Below are 10,000 nucleotides of genomic sequence, written 5' to 3' on the forward strand. Positions count from 1 at the left end.
AGTGCAGGGAGGAGTTAAATCTGTGGGAGGTGAACTCAGCGCTGTAAGAGAGACTTCTTCATGACTCTTGAACAGAAGCTGCTTAAGGCGGTTCATTCATTCATTCATTCATTGTCTGTAACTGCTTATCCTGTTCAGGGTCACGGTGGGTCTAGAATCACTGGGCGCAAGGTGGAAACACACCCTGGAGGGGGCGCTATTCCTTCACAGGGGGATATATACACACACACATACACACTTTCACTCACACACACACGTAGTCTACGGACAGGTTTCAGTCGCCAATCCACCTACCAACGTGTGTTTTTGGAGTGTGGGACGAAACCGGAGCACCCGGAGGAAACCCACTCAGACACAGGGAGAACACACCACACTCCTCACAGACAGTCACCTGGAGGAAACCCACACAGACACAGGGAGAACACACACCACTCCTCACAGACAGTCACCCGAAGGAAACCCACGCAGACACAGGGAGAACACACCACACTCCTCACAGACAGTCACCCGGAGGAAACCCACGCAGACACAGGGAGAACACACCACACTCCTCACAGACAGTCACCCAGAGGAAACCCACGCAGACACAGGGAGAACACACCTCACTCTTCACAGCCAGTCACCCGGAGGAAACCCACGCAGACACAGGGAGAACACACCTCACTCCTCACAGACAGTCACACGGAGGAAAGCCACGCGGACACAGGGAGAACACACCACACTCTTCACAGACAGTCACCCGGAGGAAACCCACACGGACACAGGGAGAACACACCACACTCCTCACAGACAGTCACCTGGAGGAAAGCCACGCGGACACAGGGAGAACACACCACACTCCTCACAGACAGTCACCCGGAGGAAACCCACACAGACACAGGGAGAACACACCACACTCCTCACAAAGAGTCACCTGGAGCGGGACTCGAACCCACAACCTCCTGGACCCTGGAGCAGTGACAGAGACACTGTTGCGCTACCGTTCCATACAAGTTTTCTAATTAAATTTTTTCCAGACTCTAAATGTGTTTATTTGCAGATATATTTTCAAAATCGTGACAAGTATTTAAGGGTAAACATCTGAAATCTTTCTTTGAGTTTCTGTCTTTAATAGAAAACTAAAAACATGACAGATTCTGGTTTCCACGGCAAAGTGCCTGGCAACAATATACACTCCGTGCCCAAAAACATGTGTGAGTGTTTATTAAAAGTGTGAGTTATTTAATATGTTCTTTATCAATTTAAGGTCTACCTGTGGGGCAGGTGTTTATCTCTCTCTCTCTCTCTCTCTCTCTCTCTCTCACACACACACACACACACACACACACACACACACACACACAAACACACACACACTGTCTCTCTGTGAAATAATACAGAAAGGTGAAAGCAGCGCTAATTAGCTTTAGCTGCTGATAGCATCACCTCATCAGAGAGAGAGGGGGCGGAGTTTCATCTCTAATCGCTTTGTGTGCGTGTGTGTGTTTAGGGGGAGCTGTTATCTGTCCTTTTCATCTGATTAAAAACACACAGAGAAGATCTGCTAATGGGACAGATGTGTACACCACACACACACACACACACACACCTGAAGACTTAAAAGGCCTGTTACCAAACTGGAGGCTGCTGTGTGTAAATATGCAAATTACTGCAGTTTCTGTATAAAACAATCAGCTCAAATCATCCCATTTGTCCAGGACTTTTATTATTTAATATTAATTGGCTACAAAATAAAATAAAATGATAAACAATAAAAGCTTCTCTTTTCTGCTCATATGAACAGAACACACTCCTGCTCTGGGGGGCTTTCTCTTCTCACCAAGGGGTCTGTCAAGTCCATAATGCTACACTTCTCACCTGACACTAATATTGACCCTTTATTATAAAAACAAAATTATCCAGCATTACTGAATATATGTTTGATTTAGTCTAACTTATATGGCGCGGTAGTGCAACAGTGTCGCTGTAAAATAGCTCCAGGGTCCTGGAGGTTTTGAGTTCAAGCCTTGAACTCAAGTTCCAGGTGACTGTCTGTGAGGAGTGTGGTGTGTTCTCCCTGTGTCCGTGTGGGTTTCCTCCGGGTGACTGTCTGTGAGGAGTGTGGTGTGTTCTCCCTGTGTCCGTGTGAGTTTCCTCCGGGTGACTGTCTGTGAGGAGTGTGGTGTGTTCTCTCTGTGTCTGCGTGGGTTTCCTCCGGGTGCCTGTCTGTGAGGAGTGTGGTGTGTTCTCCCTGTGTCTGCGTGGGTTTCCTCCGGGTGCCTGTCTGTGAGGAGTGTGGTGTGTTCTCCCTGTGTCTGCGTGGGTTTCCTCCGGGTGCCTGTCTGTGAGGAGTGTGGTGTGTTCTCCCTGCGTCTGTGTGGGTTTTCTCTGGGTGACTGTCTGTGAGGAGTGTGGTGTGTTCTCCCTGTGTCTGCGTGGGTTTCCTCCGGGTGCCTGTCTGTGAGGAGTGTGGTGTGTTCTCCCTGTGTCTGCGTGGGTTTCCTCCGGGTGCCTGTCTGTGAGGAGTGTGGTGTGTTCTCCCTGTGTCTGCGTGGGTTTCCTCCGGGTGCCTGTCTGTGAGGAGTGTGGTGTGTTCTCCCTGCGTCTGTGTGGGTTTTCTCTGGGTGACTGTCTGTGAGGAGTGTGGTGTGTTCTCCCTGTGTCTGCGTGGGTTTCCTCCGGGTGACTGTCTGTGAGGAGTGTGGTGTGTTCTCTCTGTGTCTGCGTGGGTTTCCTCCGGGTGCCTGTCTGTGAGGAGTGTGGTGTGTTCTCCCTGCGTCTGTGTGGGTTTTCTCTGGGTGACTGTCTGTGAGGAGTGTGGTGTGTTCTCCCTGTGTCTGCGTGGGTTTCCTCCGGGTGCTCCACGTTGGTAGGTGGATTGGTGACTCAAAAGTGTTCATAGGTGTGAGTGTGTGAGTGTTGCCTGTGAAGGACTGGCGCCCTTACCAGGGTGTGTTCCTGCCTTGTGCCCAGTGATTCCGGGTAGGCTCCGGACCCACCGCTGCCCTGAACTGGATAAGGGTTACAGATAATGAATGAATCTAGTTTTACTCGATGAAAACTAAAAACAACTTAGTACAATTTTAGACCATGGAGTAAAAAAATAATCTAAAACAGTAATTGTTTTTAAAAAGATTTAAGTATTTTAGATGTAATTTATTTTTAGTATTTACTTACTGAATCATAAGCAATAGTTTAAAAATTTTACATTTTTTATATACTTCAAAAATTTTTATTAATGAAATTAACAGCACGTTAAGTGTTTTCTAACAGTCATTTACATACTTATTTTTTGCAATCTCACCTCTAACCCGCACATTCCTCCCCCCAGTTCTAGTACCATTGCACTAGGGGACACCTGTGAGGACTGCCCACCTCCAAAAGTTACATAGTGCATTTTCTGCAGTGCTGAACCCACAGTAGCAGCGACAGAGGATCTTTTTCCCTTTTACAGTTAAGTGGAGCTGAAGCTACAATTTTAAGCTAAAAATGATCCCCAGTGAATGTTTAAGGTGATTTTGACAGTGCGAGGGGAATTTAGGACGTGTGAGAGGGAGTTATTAATAACGCTGACTCTGATGTATGTATACATATATATTTATACTTTAAAAAGTGATATTCATGAAGTTTGTGTAAAAACAGAGCTCCACTCCTCTCAGCTTTAAAGACCCACAAACTCCTCAACTGTAAAAGTCTAATCCCCAGCAAATCCCCAGCATACCTGAAGCACACCAGACCAGCGGCTTGGCCAATCAGCAGCCAGCCTGGGTGGGAATGCTGCAGGGGATTGTGGGATACTGTGAGTAGGGAGAATTCCAGCTAAGCACAGCCATCAGTCAGAGTAGCATCTCTGCACAGTGTCACTAAAGGGTTAAAGAGGTTAAAGCCTCACGCAAACCACACACTCACACTCACACACACACACACACACACAAGTCTGACCTAAAATATACAGTAAATTACAGGAGATGTCTGACCAAACAGGAACACTTTGTAGTTTTACAGTTACAAAATATAGCCCATCTGTTGCTCTGCATACTTTGGTAGCCCCCTTTCCCCCTGTTCCTCAGCGCTCAGGACCCCCCACAGAGCAGATGTGATGTGGTGGTGAATCATTCTCAGCGCTGCAGTGACACTGACGTGGTGGTGGTATGTTAGTGTGTGTTGTGCTGGTGTAGAGTGGATCAGACACAGCAGTGCTGCTGGAGTTTTTAAACCCTGTGTCCACTCTCTGTCCACTCTGTGAGACACTCCTCCCTCGTTGGTCCACCTTGTAGATGTAAAGTCAGAGACAGTAGCTCTTCTGTCACTGCACAGTGTGTGTCGCTCGTCCTCTAGTCCTTCATCAGTGACACAGGACGCTGTCGGCTGGATGTTTTTGGTCGGTGGACTGTTCTCAGTCCAGACACTGAGGGGATTAAAAACTCCAGCAGCACTGCTGTATCTGATCCACTCTACACCAGCACAACACACACTAACACACCACCACCACCCAAATCATACCTGCTCTATGGGGGTCCTGAGCGCTGAAGAACAGAGTGCTCCTGTGTGGACATTACAGCTAAGAGAGAAACAATGAGGTGGTTTTAATGTTATGGCTGTTCCTCTAGCAAAAACTATCAGTAACAGGTAGAGAGTGAAGAAATGTATGAAAGTGCAGTGAGAGCTCTCTCTCTCTCTCTCTCTCTCTCTCTCTCTCTCTCTCTCTCTCTCTCTCCGGGGGTCTCTCTCTCTCTGGTACGGGGTCTCTGTGTTTACACTGATCTAAAGCCCCTCTCAGTATTTATTACTAACAGCAGAATCCAGGCTCTTAAGGAGCTCAGAGAGAAGAGAGCAGCTCTCAGAGATCAGTCTAATCTTCAGGCATCTGACTCTGACATCGTCTGAGAGGGTCTGGACAGGAGGCTTGACTCAGACCACCAGGAACTCCCAAAAAAAAGGGCGTGTCTCTTTTAAAGAACCCTGAAGTGTAACAGATATACAGGGTCTCAGGGTCCTGGGTGGGACCCTCTCCTCTGGTCAGGAGTGAGGGGTATTCTCCCTGTGTCTGTATGGGTCTCCTCCGGGTGCTCTGCTTTCCTCCCACAGTCCAAACCCACACATGCTGGAGTGACTGTGTGAGTGTATGAAATTAATCACAGGTGTGAGTGTGTGAAAACTGTCCACACATAATAAAAGCATGCAGTGCAGCTCCTGAGCCAATGGTGTTGTTTTGCCCACAATTAATAATAACAAAAATCATTCTGTTATACCAGTCTGGTGCAATCTATCGTTTCTCTCACGCCGCTGAGTGGATGCCAGGCGGTGTCTAAAAGCGGGATGACGTTTTTTGAGGGAGGGAGAGAGCGAAGGAGCGAAGGAGTGAAGGAGTGAATGATGGTTAAGTGCTGTTTCTCCCCTCACTCTCTTCTCGTCTGCCCATTCAGGGCGAAGGCCTCGCGGACAGACAGAAACATCACGCCATCTCGCCGCTGACAGATCCGTCTTTTGTGCTTCACTCACAGCCACATGGCCATCCCTCGCTCCAGCAGAAGAAGAGGAAGAGAGAAAGAGTGAAAAAGAAAAGACCACCCCCTCCCTCAACTCAGCTCAGCTCAGTGTAATCCAATTACAGCGCCGCAAATTTGATTGGACTTCTGAGAGTGTGCCATCAGCTGTCCGTCATTAGCGGGTGGAGAATAGGGCTTTGGCTCCGCCCCCTGGGGGGTAACTGGGGCTGGGGCAATTTGGCATGGGTAAGAGGGATTAGAGAAGAGTGGAGAGGGGCAAATTGACACATGGCTTTATTCTGGAAAATCAAATTCCCCCGTTTTCTCCTCGTTTATCTCTAATGTAGTCCATCAGCCCAGTCATGCTCAGTGTCCACACTGCGGCGAAATGACCAGAAGGTAGGCCACTATCACTGTTACTACAAAAATCATACGTTCATTCATTCACATGTTCACAAATATAGCTTCGGTAACAGATTCATCACAATCAGGGTCACGGTGGGTCCAAAGTCTACCCAGAAATGCTGGGCACAGGTCACCAGACCATCACAGGGCATCACACACTCACCCAGTCGTTCACACACACCTGTGGACAGTTTCACACACTCACCCAGTCGTTCACACACACCTGTGGACAGTTTCACACACTCACCCAGTCACTCACACACTCTTGGGGACAATTTCACACACTCACCCAGTCACTCACACCTATGGATAGTTTCCCACGCTCATCCGATCACATACACACACCTTTAGATTAGACACATTGTAGCTCACACATTCCCACATGTGGACAATTTCACACACTCACCTAGTCACACACACACTCACACCTGTGAGCAATGTGTTGTAGAAGTGTTTGAGGAAACCCTAGTCCAGTGAAGGATGGGGGGTTGACTGAATGAATATAAAACACACACAAATCAGAAAGACAAAGGGGCGTGGCTTATTGCATCACACTCTCAGTAAACAGAAAAAGGAAGAACGGCTGACATCTGGCCGAGGGGGTCTCTGTCGCTGTGAATGGGGGCTGTTGCTGTTTGTTTGGGCTTTTTGGGGGGTTCTTTAGAGCCAGTAACAAAAGAGCGACTCCACAACTTTGCGTTAACCAGGTTTCCTCTTTTGTCTGAGTGACAGCACGTCGGCTCTTTGTGTAATTACAGTGTCACTGCGCTGCATTAGTCTGAATCCTGTCACGGAGCTGTCTGCAGAGCTAATGGACAGAGTTACAGTGTCCAGGGCTCTAACTGACCCCTAATAGAGCCGTAATAAAGGCTTCAGGAAAAGGCAGTAATCACAAAACAAGAGGATTCTGAGAGATCAATACGGGCCACATTTTTAATTTGATCCGAACGTGCTCTGTGGGACCTGTCATTCCCAAATAGAATTCCCAAAAGATTTCCAGATAACGTTCTGATTGATTATGTGGTTTGTAACAACGTGTGACACATTGTTATCTTCATCCATGGACTAAATGTACACTATAGAACAAATAATATAACTCAAATTGACTGGACGCTCAGAGTAAAGCCGGGTTAATTTTTCTGCAAAGATCCACATAACTGTCCCTGTGCCGTGGAGTCAGAGATATCATGAATATATCCCTTTATTCCCAAATAAAGGGATTAAAATGCACATATTGTGAAACAAATCAGAAAACATGGGATAAAACGAGTCGTTCTGATTCTGCTCCGCTTCTGACGTCAAGTGCAGAGACGTCCAATCACAGCAGTAGGCCCGCATGTACGTGAGAGCGCAAAGACGAGGTCAAATGATAAAAAAAAAAAAAATGCAGACACGATGAGCGCAGAAATATAAGAGCACTGAGCAAAAATGGAGAAAATGAGAATGGAGAAAAAAAGACAACAGAGCGAAAACAGCTAAAAACCAGAGCTTCTGCTTCATTGCTCCTCACTGCTGTGCGCTCGGGGTCGGGGTGAACAGCGAGCGGCTCATTATCATTTAAAGGAACAGGTGCTGTACACGGGCGTTCAGAACAGTGCTGTTTAGACGGGAGGAAAACTGATTTATTTCACTCTGCACATTGTGAACATGCACATGCCGGGACTCCTCTATCAGCTTTAGAGTTATGCTAGGATTTTTTTTCTCACCCACATGGTGTTCTGGCCACTAGGGGGAGCATATGGTGAACAAAATCCTACCAAGTTGAGTCCAAGTTTTTACTACTTCTTCTTTCTTTTTTCTTTTTTTTTTTGCAAAAAAAAAAATGTAAATCCCAATATTTTAATAATTTGTGATTTCATTTCAGTGACTCCTTCCACCAAAACATAGTTCCACTTTATCGCTACAGATAACTATTAGCTACGTTGACACTCGCTGTTCTCCCCTGTATATCTGTATATGTGTAAAATCAGAAGAGGAAGCCATGGGGGAGGAGGCGGTGCCCAAAAAGCCTGTAAAGATAGCGAGTGGTCAGTGTGATGATGGGGAGTTTTAGGTGGGGGGAGGCATTCGGGGGGTGCAGAGAGACGCCAGCGCTATCTGAGCTCCAGCAGAATCTACAGAGAACAGATCAGCGCCAAGGAAGTGACCAGACCTGCTCCAGGGCTTATCTTTTATTGGCCGGCTCCTCTCGGACTTATCTTTTATTGGTGGAGAGGCCGAGAGCCCCCCAGGACAGATAACTCTATCGCTCCGTCTGGGAAAACAGGGCTGTTTCCATTCCCTCCGCAGCAGGCCTCGCCAGGACAGGACCAGGATTAGAGTCCAGCGCTTACTCGCATACATCACACACTCAGCGTTTGATCTGACGGACAGGAGAACGTCTAGCGGAGAGAATGTCCTCCGGCAGAACCTCAGAGATCTCCCACAAATTATACCAAAGTAATCACTCTGAGGCAGTTGCACCCCCCGCTGGGTCCCAGAGGAAGACGAGGGTTTCCTCAGTGGTTCTTCTTTTAAAACTGGATTCCATTCAGAAGTGCTAGATCTTATTCTGATGGGGTTCTCTTTTTGAGTTCCTGGTCTTCTCCCTGGTTCTTCCTTTTGAGTCTTGGTTAAAAAGAAGAACCTCCTACAAATCAAGAGGGAAAGTCAGTCACTCTTCAGAGCGAGAGATGTTCTCCTTTTGAGCCTCTTGTTCTGAAAACGTTTCCACTGTTGAGTCTAGGTTCTTCTCACTGGCTCTTCTGGTTCTCAGAGAGAATGAGTCTTGGTTCTTCTCAGCAGTTCTGTCTATTATTCTGAGAGAGGTTCTCGTGGTGAGGTTCTTCTCAGTGGCTCTTCTTCTGGTTCTCAGAGAAGATACCCTGTTGAGTCTTGGTTGTAGAAGGTTCTCCTTGGTTCTTAACAGTGATTCTATCTTTCACTCTGAGGTTCTGTTTGTGAGTTTTGACTCTTCATGAGAAACCTTCTTAGACTGTTAAAGCAAAATCACATTTACTGGGAGATTAAGTTTTACTTTGTATGCTAATGTTGCTATATATATATTTGTGTGTGTGTGTGTGTGTGTGTGTTTGTGTGTGCGTGTGTGTGTGTTTGTGTGTGCGTGCATGCAGAGAGCCCAAGACCCCCCCACCCGTCAGTCAGGAGCCAGCAGGAGCCGCAGTAATCCCCCCTCCATCAGCTCCTGACTCCAGGGGAAAGAGAGAGTGGAGCTCACTCATAGAGTCAAGGCCACAGCTACAAACCTGAGACACCACAACTCCAGCAACTCCTCCAACGACGCCCAGGCTCCGCCCACCAACACCACTCCAGCCCCAGCACTTCGGAGGGTCAAAGCTTTCTGTTTTCTGTCATAAACAAACTTAACTTCCACCTCCTGCTGCACTTAATCCTGCTCCAGCATCAACTACCTCAGTCTTAAAGGAGCCACGTCCCACAACCACAACGTTCCCGACACGTTAATGATGCTTTTCCACGGCATGGTCCCTACTCTACTTGACTCTACTCTGCTTTTCTACAGCACCATCAGGTGAATCAGGTCCTGGTTCTGGAAGCGGGTTCTAGTTTAGTGGCTGTTCTCTCGTGGTTCAGAGCGAGTCGAGTAGGGACTAAACCGTGGCGTGTAAACCTTGCAGAGCGCTGATCGTCCAGAGAGAGTCGTCACTCTACGCCACGCAACGCAGACGACCAGCACCAACTCTCCATCTGTAAAATCTCCAGCTGCAGCAGAGATCACGTTTGTTTTTATCCGACTCACGACGGCAGCTCGTAAAATGACGCCGCGGTCTTTTGAAGAGGTTCGAACGCTCCTTGGATCGGTGGCCGACGAAAGAATCCAGCGAGAGCTGGACGCTGCAACAAGGAAGGAACAAACTCTACTGATCTGTCTGAACTGATGACGGAGCTGTGTTCAGTCCCAAACAACAACAACACGCCAATACACCATGAGTAAACACCGCTTAACGTTGTTGTGGTTTCCAAAGCCTGCTGTTCCCGTTAGAGACAACACGAAATACATTTCAGGGGGGAGCTGTGGGTTGGGAAATGAACCAGGGACCAGGTACTAAACAGAGACTAGAGTCCAGTAAATCAACATAGGCCCTCCACTCTCTGCAGCTCCACATCCT

The 10,000-nt window shown here is 47.6% G+C and overlaps 1 protein-coding gene across 1 annotated transcript in view; it reads right to left on the reverse strand.

Annotated features, from left to right (window-relative positions):
- The window catches only part of LOC136705425 (DNA-directed RNA polymerase II subunit RPB1-like), a 20,363-nt gene that overhangs the window by 3,483 nt on the left and 6,880 nt on the right, over positions 1-10,000 (reverse strand). The gene's annotated exons all lie outside the window — the stretch shown is intronic.

Source organism: Hoplias malabaricus, chromosome 1 (genome assembly GCF_029633855.1).
Source record: "Hoplias malabaricus isolate fHopMal1 chromosome 1, fHopMal1.hap1, whole genome shotgun sequence".
Classification (NCBI taxonomy): domain Eukaryota; kingdom Metazoa; phylum Chordata; class Actinopteri; order Characiformes; family Erythrinidae; genus Hoplias; species Hoplias malabaricus.